Source organism: Stegostoma tigrinum, unplaced genomic scaffold, assembly GCF_030684315.1.
Source record: "Stegostoma tigrinum isolate sSteTig4 unplaced genomic scaffold, sSteTig4.hap1 scaffold_61, whole genome shotgun sequence".
NCBI lineage: Eukaryota > Metazoa > Chordata > Chondrichthyes > Orectolobiformes > Stegostomatidae > Stegostoma > Stegostoma tigrinum.
The window spans coordinates 861,189-874,446 of record NW_026728547.1 but is presented as its reverse complement, the minus strand read 5'-3'; the positions used below and the strand labels follow the sequence as shown (position 1 = coordinate 874,446).

Below are 13,258 nucleotides of genomic sequence, written 5' to 3'. Positions count from 1 at the left end.
CGAGTTGGACTACACACACACTGCTCTAGAAAACCCTCCTGGACACACCTTACAAATTCTGCTCCATCTTGCCCCCGAGTTCTGAGTGAATCCCAGTCAATGTTGGGATAATTAAAATCTCCCATCACCACCACCCTGTTTCTCCAACACCTTTCCATTATCTGTTTACATATTTGTACCTCTATCTCACGCTCGCTGTAGGGAGACCTGTAGTACAGCCCCAACATTGTTACTGCATCCTTCCTATTTCTGAGTTCTACCCATATTGCCTCAATGCTTGAGCCCTCCATGGGGCCCTCCTTCAGTACAGCTGTGATATGGTCTTCGACCAGTATTGCAACTAACATTAAATAGTAGACAGTAGATCACTGGAAAAGGAGGCTGAAGAATCAGTATGAGGAATGAAGAAATGGAAGAGGAACTGAACAGGTACTTTGTATCAGTCTTCATGGTGGAAAACACCAATCGCATACTAGAACTTTGAGAGTTAGGGGCAGTGGTGAATATAATAGCCGTAACTAAGGAAAAGGTGCTGGGGAAGCAGAAAAGTCTGAAGGTGGACCAATCACCCCTGGACCAGATGGACTGTACTGTAGACTTCTGAAGGAGATAGCTGAAGAAATTGTTGAGGCATTAGTGGTGATCTTTCAGGAATCAGTGGTGATAGGGAGGATCTTGGGGGTTTGGAAAATGGCTAATGCAACACCCCTGTTTAAGAAAAGAGAGAGACAGAAGAAGGGAAATTATAGGTCAGTTAGCCTGACCTCAATCATTGGTAAGATTTTAGAGTCCGTTCTTAAGGTTGAGATTGCAGAGACCTTGGAAGTAAATGACAAAATCGGGCTGATTCAGCATAGCTTCATCGAGGGGAAGTTATACCTGACAAATCTGTTAGAATTCTTTGAGTAGAAAGTGGGCAAGTTAGACAAAAGGGAGCCAGTGAATGGGATTTGTTTGGATTTCCAGAATGCTGTTGAGAAGGTATCAAATAAGATGAGAGCCCATAGTGTTTGGGCAAGTTACTGCCATTGGCATTGAGCATTGGCTGACTGGCAGAAGGCAGAGAGTGTAGATAAAGGGGTCTTTTACAGGATGGCAGCTGGTGACGAGTAGAGTCCCACAGGGATCAATGTTGGTACCACAACAGTTCATGTAATACATTGATGATATGGATGAAGCAACTGAGACATTTTTGCTGAGTTTACAGTTGGCACAGTGACAGATGGAGGGAGAGATAGCAGTGAGGAAGTTGCAGAAGGACTTGCATAGACTCTGAGAGTGGGCAAAGAAGTGGCAGACAGAATACTGTGTGGGACACTGTGAGGTTATGTGCTTTGGTAGTAAAAATGGAGGCATAGATTATTTTCTAAATGAGAAAGGGCATTTGAAGTCTGAAGCACAACTGTCCCTCGTTGCCTTTGAGAAGGTAGTAGTGAGTTTCCTTCTTGAACTGCTACAAGTACATTTGCTCAAGATAGATACAATGCCACTAGGGAGGGAATTTTGGATTTTGACCCAGCGTGTTATCAGCTGAGCCTGAACATTGTCCAGGTCAATCTGCACAAAACACCCCTTTTTTTACCCCTGGAATTAACATTGTGAACGTTCTGAAAACCGCTGTTGTAAGCATATCTTAATAGGCTTAATAGACCAAAACTGTAAGCTTGTTCAAAGTCCTCTTCAGGTTAACATGCAGGTTCAGTTGACAGTTAGGAATGTAAATGCAATGTTAGCATTCATTTCAAGAGGGCTGGAATACAAGTGCAGGAATGTACTGCTGAGGCTGTATATGGCTCTGGTCAGACCCTGTTTGGAACATTGTGACCAATGTTTGGCTCCATATCGAAACAAGGAGTCTGCCAGTTCTTTGCCCACTCACCTAGCCTGTCCAAGTCCTTCTGCAGCTTCCCCACTTCCTCACTACTATTTGTCCCTCCATCTGCTGACATTGGAGGGAGTCCAGAGGAAGTTGGCAAGAATCATTCTGAGTATGACGAGCTTGTCTTACGAGGAGTGGTTCAGGACTCTGGGTCTGTACTCGGTGGAGTTTAGAAGGATGAGGGGAGAATGTGGAGAGGCCTGGAGAGACATGGATGTGGGGAAGATGTTTCCATGAGTAGGAGAGACTTAAATCTTTGGGCACACCCTCAGAGTCGAATGGATAACCCTTTAGAACTGAGATGAGGAATTTCTTCAGCCAGTGGATGGTGAATCTGTGGAATTCATTGTTGCGGAAGGCTGTGAAGGCCAAGTCATTGAGTCTGTTGAAGATATGAGTTGGATAGGCTCTTGGTTAGTAAGGGGATCAAGAGTTAGGGGGAGAAAGCGGGAGATTGGATGGTGGAGCAGAGAGTCAGTTGCAACTGCTCAAATATTGAGGCTGGGATTTCAGCAAAGGTAATGTTGAGGGGGGACGGTTAGATGCTCACTTGTCGGAGATGGTCATTATCTGTCACTTGTATGGACGTTTTTTTTTGAAAACTCTGTTGTGGATGTGGGCATCACTGGCTCGGCCAGCATTTATTATCTGTCCCTAGTTGCCCTTAGGAAGGTAGTGGTGACCTGCCTTCTTGAACTGCTACAAGTACATTTGCTTTCGGTAGATACAATACGATTAGGGAGGGGATTTCTGAGAACGCTGTTGTAAGCATATCCTAGCTTAATAGACCAAAACTGTACGCTGTGCACCTTGAGTGGCGTCACCAGTCTTGTGTGGAAAGATTTTCACTCCTCCCCTCCTTGAAATAAAGATTTGCACCTCACGTGCCTTCTAAAATACATGCTGTGCATAGAAGCTAAATTTTTGTGCTTCATGTACATGCCTCTTGCTGCGTTCTGCTGGGATCTTTTAAGAATCTAGAAAAGATTACAGCCAATACATCCATTTGGGCAGCACGGTGACTCAGTGGTTAGCTCTGCAGCCTCACGGCGCCAGGGGCCCGGGTTCGACTCCAGCCTCGGGTAACTGTCTGTGCGGAGTTTGCACATTCTCCCTGTGTCTGCATGGGTTTCCTCCATGTGCTCCAATTTCCTCCCACAGTCCAAAGATGTGCAGGCGAGGTGGATCGGACATGCTAAATCGCCGGTAGTGTTCAGGGGTGTGTGTGGGTTATAGGGGTGGGATGGGATGCTGCAAGGGGCGAAGTGGACTTGTTGGTCCGACGGACCTGTTTCCACACTGCAGGGAACCGAATCTAATCTAATGTCTGCAGTCAACTCTTATAATCCTCCATGTTATCATCTAATTTAGTCTGAAGGGATGCCTGACAACTAATGAAGTGAGGGAACAGGTTTTATGTCTGTATTAATTGAGGATGAATTGATTGTGAGTTGGCTGTATAAATATGGGAGCTAGTAATTAGGGGTTGACGTTTATGGAGTATTTTTAAAAGAAATAAAGCTCTGATGGTACGATGTTGGGTTGGACTCTTTGCATACCTGGAATCCAATTCTTCAGGTCCAGGGAACCTATTAACTTAGTCTTCTCAGTTTTCCTCAATGTTTTCTTGAGGATTTCCTTCTCCCTTTCGCTCCCTACTTTTCGCCCATTGGTTTTTTTTTGTATGTTTTCTACTGTGAAATCAGATAGAAAATATTGGTTCAAAGCTTGTGCCATTACCATCAATTCCCCAGTCTCACCCTCTCATGAGCCATTATTCACTGTATTTACTCTTTTCCTTTTTATAGATTTGTGGAAGCTTTTACTGTATTTGTATTAATGTCTCCCTCATTATTATTTTGGTCATCTTTTGTTCACATCTGAAATAGTTTCAGTTCCACAATTTTCCAATCTTTCTTTCAATTTATACTATCTTTAACTTTCTTAGATAGCAACAGATGGCACCATGGTGCATTCTAGCTGTACATCCTTTCATTCTAAATTGACAATATTTTTGTTCAGAGTTATGAAATATCCCCTGAAACATCTGCCATTGCTTCTCTATGGTCTTACCTTTTAAACTATTTTCCCAGTTCAACTCTGCCTTTATACTCCTGAGTTATCTTCAATGAAAGTTAAAGATATTAAACAGTTTCAGACCAAATTCTCATCCTCGTCCTTGATGTAAAATTCTACCACATCCTGATCATTCTTATCCAGAGAATCCTGTACTATGTTATGGTTGATGAGTTGTATCGCAAAACATACTACCAGGTCTAAAATATCTTAAAACTGTGCCACTGGAACCAAGCAGGGATTAAGACTCCAAATGCACTCTATGAATATATCCTGAGGGGTAGATAACTGTTCTTAACATCAAGGTGCCATTCAACCAAATATGACATCAAGGAGCCGTCGCAAAGCTGCAGTCAGTAAGAATCAGGTGAAAAACCCTCTGCCGGCTGGAACCTTACCATAAAGGAAGTGGTTGTGGTTGTTGGAAGTCAGTTGCCCCAACTCCAAAGCATCACTGCGGGGGTTACGTAAATTTGTGCCCTGAGCTCAACCATCTTCAACTGTTTCATCAAATGCCAAATGCCATCCCTCCGTCAGAATGCCATACGTGGGGATGTTCTCAGTTGATTGTGCCATGTTCAGCACCACTCATAGCTCCTCAGATGCTGAAGTAGTCCATGTCCACGGAACATAAGTGATGAGAAGCAAGTGGTAGTTGTGCTGTGCAACTTACGGGCAATGAACGTCACCATTAAGGAGAATCTAACCATTGCCCCATGACTTACACTCCTTTACTGCCAATATGCTGAGGCTTATCAGGTTTCCAGAAACTGAATTGGACCAAACTTGTAATTATTGTGACGACAAGAGCAGGTCAGAAGTTAAGAATTCTGCAGTGAATAATGAGCCCCCTACCTACACAAAGCCTGTCCACCATCTATAAAGCCCAAGTCAGGAATGTAATCTCCACTGGTCAGGACTGGTGCCGCTCCATCAACACTCAGGAAGCTTGAATCATATGGACAAAGCAGCCTGTTGGATTGGTACCCCACCCACCACCTTCAACATCTGTTCTATCATCAGTAATGTATAATTAGTGCCCCATGCAAGTTTCCCTCCAGGCCACACACACTATCCTGACTCGGAACTATATCGCTGTTCATTAATAGTCATTGAGTGAAGATTCTGGAGCTTCTTTCTGAACAGCACTACTCTAAGGACTGCAGTTATTCAAGAAGGCAGCTCACCACCACCTTCTCCAGGGTAATTGGGCTTAGCCAGCAACATCCACATCCCGTGAATAAAAAAGAATCTTCCAGGCTATCTGTGCCAATTGGGTTCACAGTTTATGATAACATCTTTCTTACAAGATCCCATTACTTCTTGGTCTATCGACTGTATGCTATCCTGGACTGTACCTTCTGTCAGGGGATCTATGAATCTGAAACTGTCACAGCTGTGACTTCTTTCCTTTGCTGTTCCTTATCTCTACCCAAACTGATTGTCTATTTTGCCTGGGAGCCAGTTGGCTGGTTTGTAATTCAGAGTGATACCAACAGCCTGGGATCCGACACTGTCTGAAGTTACAATGAAGGAATCTTCTTCTCAACCTCTCTCCTCATCTGAGGTGTGGTAACCTTCAATTTCAACCACCTCCAGTTATCTCTCTCGACTGTGAGAGCAGACCTGTGGTCCCATCTGGGACTATAGTGACTTTGAATCTCCAAACCAAGATAATTTCTCACCAATGTATTGATCTCATCTTTGACACAAGACAAAAAAACAAACAAATTAAACCCAATGAGATGAATTTTGGATCACTGGATTACATGGCATAATTGGACAACGAAATGCACTATTGTTAAAATAATTCGGAATTCAACCAGAAAGGCCACTAATGTGAATCCTGGATCTGTGTATCATTTGAAATTATTTAATTGGATAGTTTCAGTATTTGGCCACAGGATGGAAAAATCTGCTGAGGTGATGTACCCAGAAGATAAAAAGATGATAGAAATGTTTGGAGAGATATGGGCCAAGCACAGGCAGGTGGAACGAGTTCAGTTTGGGATTGTGATCAGCATAGGCTGGTTGGACCAAAGGATCTGTTTTCATGCTGTATGACTCTATGAAACTCAAGCTTAATTGTCCGAAACTCACATTCAGACATATCTAACCTTGATCATAATCTTACACAAAGATAGCCGACTTTATCCCTCAGAGTTGCAGACTCTTCAATTTTACATCCTCAAAGACATTTAGCAGGAATAGCATGGATTATAGAGTGAGTTGAGTAGATTAGTTCATTATTAATTCTTAACTAAATTTGATTTATTTTACATTTTTAGACAACATCAGGTGAAGATGTGCGTGATTTCACCAAGGTGCTGAAAAATAACTTCAGATCAAAGAAATACTTTGCCAAACATCCTCGCTTGGGTTATTTACCACTACAAACAGTCCTAGAAGGTGAGAACCTTGAGATGTAAGTTTATTGATGTGAGATTTACTAATGTATCAATGCCCATTTGGGGGTTGACAAATATTGCAGCATTATTCGTTCTGCAGCTTAACAGGAGAGTGAGGTTGTCCATTTGCGCCGATATCAGAAGTACACAATACAAGAACAAGAGGGGCTTAACTGATAGCATCGGTCCTCTCGCCTTCAAAACAGTGTAGTTACTCAGAGTGCATCTGCTGTGGACTTGTTGATACTGTCACTAACGTGCAACCTTCCTTGATATCTTTCTCTGTCCTCCAGTTCTGTCTTTTAAAAACTACAATCAATTACCCTCTCCTCAAAAGGAAAGAACCTTTGGCTGAACAGAGAACAAAGAACAGTACAGGCCCTTCGGCCCACGATGTTATGCCGACCTATTATCCCACTCATATCAAACTACCCTGCATACCCTTCATTTTACTATCCTTCATGTGCCGATCCAAGAGTCGTTTAAAAGTCTTGAAATGTATCTGACTCCGTTACCACTGCTAGCAGCGCATTCCACACACCCGCCACTCTCTGTGTAAAGAACCTACCTCTGACATCTCCCCTATTCCTTCCTCCAGTCACCTTAAAATTTCTCCCCCTCGTAATAGTCATTTCTGCCCTGGGAAAAAAAATCTTACTATCCACTCCAGCTGTGCCTCTCATCATCTTGCATACCTCTGTCAAGTCACCTCTCATTCTTCTTTGCTCCAATGGAAAAAGTCCTCGCCCCCCCTCAATGTTTCATCATAAGACGTGCCGTCCATTCCATGCAGCATCCTGCTAAATCTCCTCTGCACCCTCTCTAAAGCTTCCACATCCTTCCTATAATGAAGCAACCAGAATTGAACTCAATATTCCAAGCGCTGCTCCATCCCCACAAACTAATGCTCGATTCCAAATCCCTTTTCTCTTGATGCTTTAAATTCAATGCTGTCTTTCGTGTAATTTCATATTTGAATTCACTGGTCCTGAGCCGCTCGCGGCGATGTGCCCCCGCGGTCCTGCTACAGTGCTTTGAGATGGAAACAAACATGACTGATGAAGGTCCACCAGTTGATGTAGTACGTTTAGATTTCAAAAAAGCATTTGATAAATTACAACTCATAAGGTGACTCAAAAGAAAGCAGCCCATGGGTTCAAGGGTAGTATATTAGGATGGACAGAGGACTGCATCGCAAACAGAAGTAGAGAAGGGGCAGCAGGATGGTAACTTATAACTGGTGTCCGGCCACAGGGCCCCTGCTGCGGAGGCCGTACACCTAATGTTGCCTGGGTTGATTTCGGAAATGGAGGAGGGGATTGCCATGCTTAGGAATGTTGGGCGGATGGGATTTATAAGATTGAGAGAAATCTTATTTTTTCAGCATTTAAGATTCTTAAGAGGCTTGATAGTGTATATCCGTAGAGAATGCTCCCATTTGTGAAATATTTTATGACCAGAGGCCACATTTTCATATTAGTTGCCTGTTAATTCAGGGGAAGAATTACTTCTTTCAGGTGGTAGCAATCTATTCAACACTTTAGCAGAGAAGGTTTTCGAGGTAATGCCATCAATTATATGCTAGGCTGAGATGGCCCGTTTCATTTTCAAATCAAGAAACAACAATAATGAGGAAAGGGTAGTCTTCACAGTGGAAGATACTTCAAGGATCCCCTTATCCCTGTATTCTTTAGTAATGAATTAAATACATCACTACCACACCATCACTACCATTACAGAAGTAGTAGTAGACAATCTAATGGAGTAAAAGCAGATCAGACTCTTTGCCCTGATGGTTTACTTTCTATGATTCCAAACAAAGGAGCTTCAGAGTTGGTGTATGCATTGATTGTAATTTCTGAAAAAGGTTTCGATTCTCGAGAAGCATCTGAGGGCTGGAAAACTGCCGATGTGACATCCCTATTTAAAAAGGAGAGAGGCAAATTGTTGGAAATATGTGGCAATCAACTGTGAAGAAAATAATAGCAGGACATTTGGAAAATCAGAATCTAATCAAACAGAATCACCATAGCCTGACGAAAGAGAAATTATGTCTGGCTAATTTGTTTGGGTTTTTCGAGGAAGTCCCAACCAGAATTAGTAGAGGAAAACCAGTAAATGTGTTGTATTTGGACTTTGAGCAAACATTTGAGAATGTACTCAAAAGTAATAAGCTAAGAGCTGAGGTTTTGAAGGTAGTATATTGCTATGGATCAGTATGCTTTGCATGGCCAGGAAGGAGAGATCACATCTACAGTGAAATGCACCAAGTGAATAGATATTTTGGGGAATTTGGTGGCAATGTGGTAAGTCAGTGCAGAGGGTAAGAGGTGCTATTTGCTTGCTTTTTTTGCCTGATAGTTGGTCAGCTTTTTTTTTTGAGACAGGACCAATTGAAGCCAGAAGCGGGGACCCAGAAGGTGAACCCGGTTCATTGGTTGGTGATAGCTACTGGTTTAAGAATCTATTATCGGTAATTTTCAGATTGAAAGTAAATCGGAGAAATATATACAGGCTACAAACTAATGTTTTTAAATCAAATTAAGATTTAAGTAATTGAAATGGAGATGCCGGGCCAATGATGATTTAAACCTCCATGACGGGGGAGTGGTCAGACACCATACTCCAGCTCAGGGTTGATGAACTGGAATCTCAGTTTCGACCAATCAACAAATCATGCGGGGGAGAGTTACCAGGGAATGCTCTGTTTCCGGAGGCAGTCACACACCTTAGATTAACTACCTGAAGCTCGGTCAGTGGCCAGGGACGTGAGACTGTGACTAAGGACAGGGCAGGTGGAAGGATCCAGGATGTCGTGCAGAAGGAACCTTGGCCTTTGATCTTATCGAACAGGTTTGAGATTCTTTCTTCCTGTGTGGATGAGAGGTCAGGGTATATGGAAGATGAGTAAACTGACTATAGCACGGTGGTACAGGGGGACATTCAAGAGGGGATAAAAAGTGAAATGTAGTTATAATCAGAGGTAGTATAGTTAGCGGAATGAACATTGTTGGTTGTGACTAGGATCGAGAGTCTCGAAAGTAGTGTTGCCTGCCTGGCGCCCAGGTTTAGGATATTCCGTCTTGGCTACCAAGGAATTTGAAGTGGGAGGTGTAGAAATCCAGCTATCGTGGTGGACACAGGTACCATTGATATGGAAGAAAGAGGAAAGAGGTTCTGCTGAGGGATTATGAGCACTGAGGTGCTGAGTGAGAAGGCAGAACCAAAAGGTAATAATCTCGGGATTCTTATCTGAGCAATTTGGCACAGTGTGAACAAAACTGAAGATGTAAATGCATTGTTCAAATGATGGCATGGCAGAAATGTGTTTGAATTCATGGGACATTGGCATTGGTATGGGGAAGGAGGGAGTTGTTCCGGTGGCATAGGCTTGATGAGAATCATATTGGGACAAGTATCCTGGCAAAAGACATAGCTAGGTCTGGGGGTAGGGCATCAAAGTGAAAAGTGTGGAGCGGGTGAGTCCAGTTGCATGGAAAATTATGGAAAAAGTTAGAAGCTAGTAAGTGCTCAGCAAAGTTTCCAGAGCAAGTAATAGGACAAAAAGTATGGAAATAGTCAGGAGTCTCATTTCAGGTGCAGCAGATAAGAAGGGTGGCCATAAATGCCAGACTGAAGGTCTTTTATTTAATTGTAGGGAGTGTATTAAACCAAGTGAATGAGTTTGTGGTGCAGATGTATTGACAGATGTATTGTTCTGGGTATCACAGACATGTGGTTGTAAGGGGATAAGTGTTGGGAACTAAATATCCAATGATACATGTCCTATAGAAAGAACAGACAAATGGACAGAGATGCCAGGGTTGGCTTGTGAGTAAGAAATGGGGCAACGCTGAAGGAACCACAGGTCTTGAGCTTGTTTATTAATGACTTTGAGGAAAATGTGAATGTGCTGTGGCTAAATTTGTAGATGACTCAAAAATATTTGCAAAGACAAGGCATGGCACAGAAACAGAGATTTACCAGGATGTTACTTGGATTGGAATGTATTAGCTTTCAGGAGGGCTTGGTGGCAATGTTGTACAATAATAAATGTAATGAGATCAACCATGATCTCACTGAATGGTGGAGGAAATTCAATGGGCCAAATGACTTTTTGAGTGAGTCTTGTTGTTTGACAATGAATTCGTAAAGGTGTTTTTTTTTGTCTCTTGGATGAGATGTAAAAATGAAATGTGTACGCTTCCTTTTCATCTGGCAATAAATTATCGTTCTGAACGATTTCCATTGACTAGTGGCAATCTGACAAGCATCACGATGTAAAGAGATTCTTAGCTTCTTTTTAATTGTCAAGTTATTCTTTGGAATTAATTAAGCATATATTTTTGCATCTCAGGAATTATATTCATCACTGCATCTCAAAAAGTACTCTGTTGTATGATAACAGCATTTTAAAGAACACTCTTCAATGGTTGTGATTTTCAGTTGCCATAACACACATTAAATTACATTGTTGGCCAATCTGTCCATGATTATTTCATTGTCTTACATTTCAAACAGACAAGGAAATATTGGTGATGCAATGAAGAGTTTGATGATAAAATATAATTACTGTTACGGTTTCCTCTTGGACGAAATATTCTCATCAAATTGACTGGTCAAGGAAATGGGACACTGACTGTGAGTACTTTGAGTGTTTAAGTGATTCCTAAAATGAAAATTATGACCTTGATTTCTCTTGCATGCAGATATGAAGAGACTATTTTAAAAATCCTCTCGGTTCGTGGTTCAGGCATAAAGGTGTCACATGCATATTTATGTATATACATGTACATGTGAAATCTGAAAAGAAAATGACGATAAATCACTTGTTACAAGGTGAGAATGAGTTATCCAGATAGTAAGAACTGCCAAAGTTGGTGTCTGAGATAACACATTGTGGAGCTGGGGGAAAGCAGGCAGCATCAGAGGCTCAAGAAAGTTGATGTTTTGGGTCAGGACCCTTCCTCCAAAATGGAGGGTGGACGGGAGCTCAGAAACAAATAGTGTGGAGAGGGAGGAGGTGCTGGGGAAGGTAGGTGGGATGGTGATAAATGAGTACTATCCAGATTGGAACAGATTTACCCCAGAAGGTATTGAATACAAGTTCCAAATCACTCTCAAAATCCTAGTGACTGTTAACATTCATGTTTTTTTTGTCTGTGTGTTTCAGTAGTTGCATGTCAGTTTGAATGGTTCATTGAGAGTGAGGAACCTATGGACTCACACACACCAACATGGAATTTAATTCAAAGAGTGACTCCTCTTCAAAGTACTTAGTCGCTTTTAAAATCTTGACCATTTCTGCTGTCTAGTTGAACAAGTGTAGCTGAATACTGCTTCAATAGGAATTAGTGTTTAATAGGAACATATTTGTGAAACTTACAGTTCCTCAAGCTTTAGCATAAACTGGTGGAGACTTTCGGCGCTTGCAAAAAGGCTCACCTCTCTTAATACTGAAGGAAAATTGGAGTTTAAAAGTAAGTTCATCCGGTGTCAGGGAATGAAATGTTAATGTTGACTTGAATATAATTTTTAAAAAAGTAATATATTTGTGTAGCACTAAACTCAAATTAAAATTTGGATATGCCAGTTGACTCCTGTTTGACACTGTATGGAATGGCGGTGACATCAGATTCAGTGATGATTGAGAATCTAAAGAATATGAGGATAAGATTTAACATCCAAATATCATTGAACTCTTCAAGGAATGTATTACTGGAAAAGGGGGAAAGCATGTATGTCTATAAGAATTGAATACACTCTGAAGGCGGTGGCACAGATGAAACAGACCTGTGTGCTAAAACTTATCACAAATTTCACATTGAATGGAGCAGTTTAAACAGGCTGGAGGAAGCAGACATGCCAGCGCAAACTTTTGAATTTGTGCATTCTGTTCATAAACATCAGCAAAATTGTGGGAACCTGTTTATTCTTTCTCTTTTATTGCACAGAACCATACGATTACACTAATTTTGATTAGGAATTTAAAGATTATGAGCCCTGTCCGTTTGACTCGCAGTTTGGTACCATAGGTTGGTACGATCTTCGTTCAAGAAGGAAGAGGGATGTTCCAGACACAGAAAATCGTCAAACCATTTACTACAAAGTCTGTTTCTGCTTAGTATTAATTAATGCAGTTAACATTTTCAGATCGACATGATTGCAGAATGGAGTCAATAAAACAAATTCCATCTGATATTCAACATAAATTTTAAGTTTGGAATAACAAGCTCACAAGAAAGATGACCTGGTTTTAGATATCACTTGGGACCACAGACTAACAGACAAAGGAACAAAGCAAAACGACTCTGCGATTTGATGTAGAAACTCCTGACTCCGAAGCCTGCAGCCGCCCTCCAATTCTCAAGTCAGAAGTGTGTCAATGATGGTGCAGATCCAACAACACTGGAAACGATCTTGAGTCTAGACCAAAGCAGCCCCTTGATTGGCACCGTATCCATTCTCTCCACAACCAACTCCAAGACACAATAATGTGTCCATATACAAGATGCACTGCCACATTTTTTTCCAACTATTCTTACACCCGCCTTTCCAGACTTAGAAAACTCATCTTCAAGGTCAAGGACATCAGACATGGTAGCACTAATCCCAGTAAAAATCACCTCCAAGCTACTCTCAAACTGATTTGGAAATGAATGATTGTTCCTGAGTCAATATTAGTAATCTCTTTTGGAACAGCATTGTGGGTCTGTGTACAGCAACATGAAGCTGTTCAAGAAGTCAATTTGTGCTGGACAATTAGCAACAGCTATGTCTCATTAAAGAATAAATAAATCGGAAAGAAATCCATCTGAGAGTCACAAGCAAATGGGTAACTTTTTTTTGTTCACTCTGCAGCTCGTGGGCTATTACCAATTTTGACAATGACAAA

General features: G+C 41.6%; 1 long non-coding RNA gene across 6 annotated transcripts in view; it reads left to right on the top strand.

Annotated features, from left to right (window-relative positions):
* LOC132209006 (uncharacterized) overlaps window positions 1–13,258 on the top strand; it is a 156,264-nt gene that overhangs the window by 80,210 nt on the left and 62,796 nt on the right. For 4 of the 6 annotated variants that reach the window (XR_009445071.1, XR_009445070.1, XR_009445069.1 and 1 more), the window contains exons 4-5: window positions 6,244–6,364; window positions 10,885–11,843. This is a non-coding gene — a long non-coding RNA (uncharacterized LOC132209006). The remainder of the gene's footprint in view (window positions 1–6,243; window positions 6,365–10,884; window positions 11,844–13,258) is intronic. The other 2 variants (XR_009445072.1, XR_009445073.1) reach the window with 1 other exon arrangement.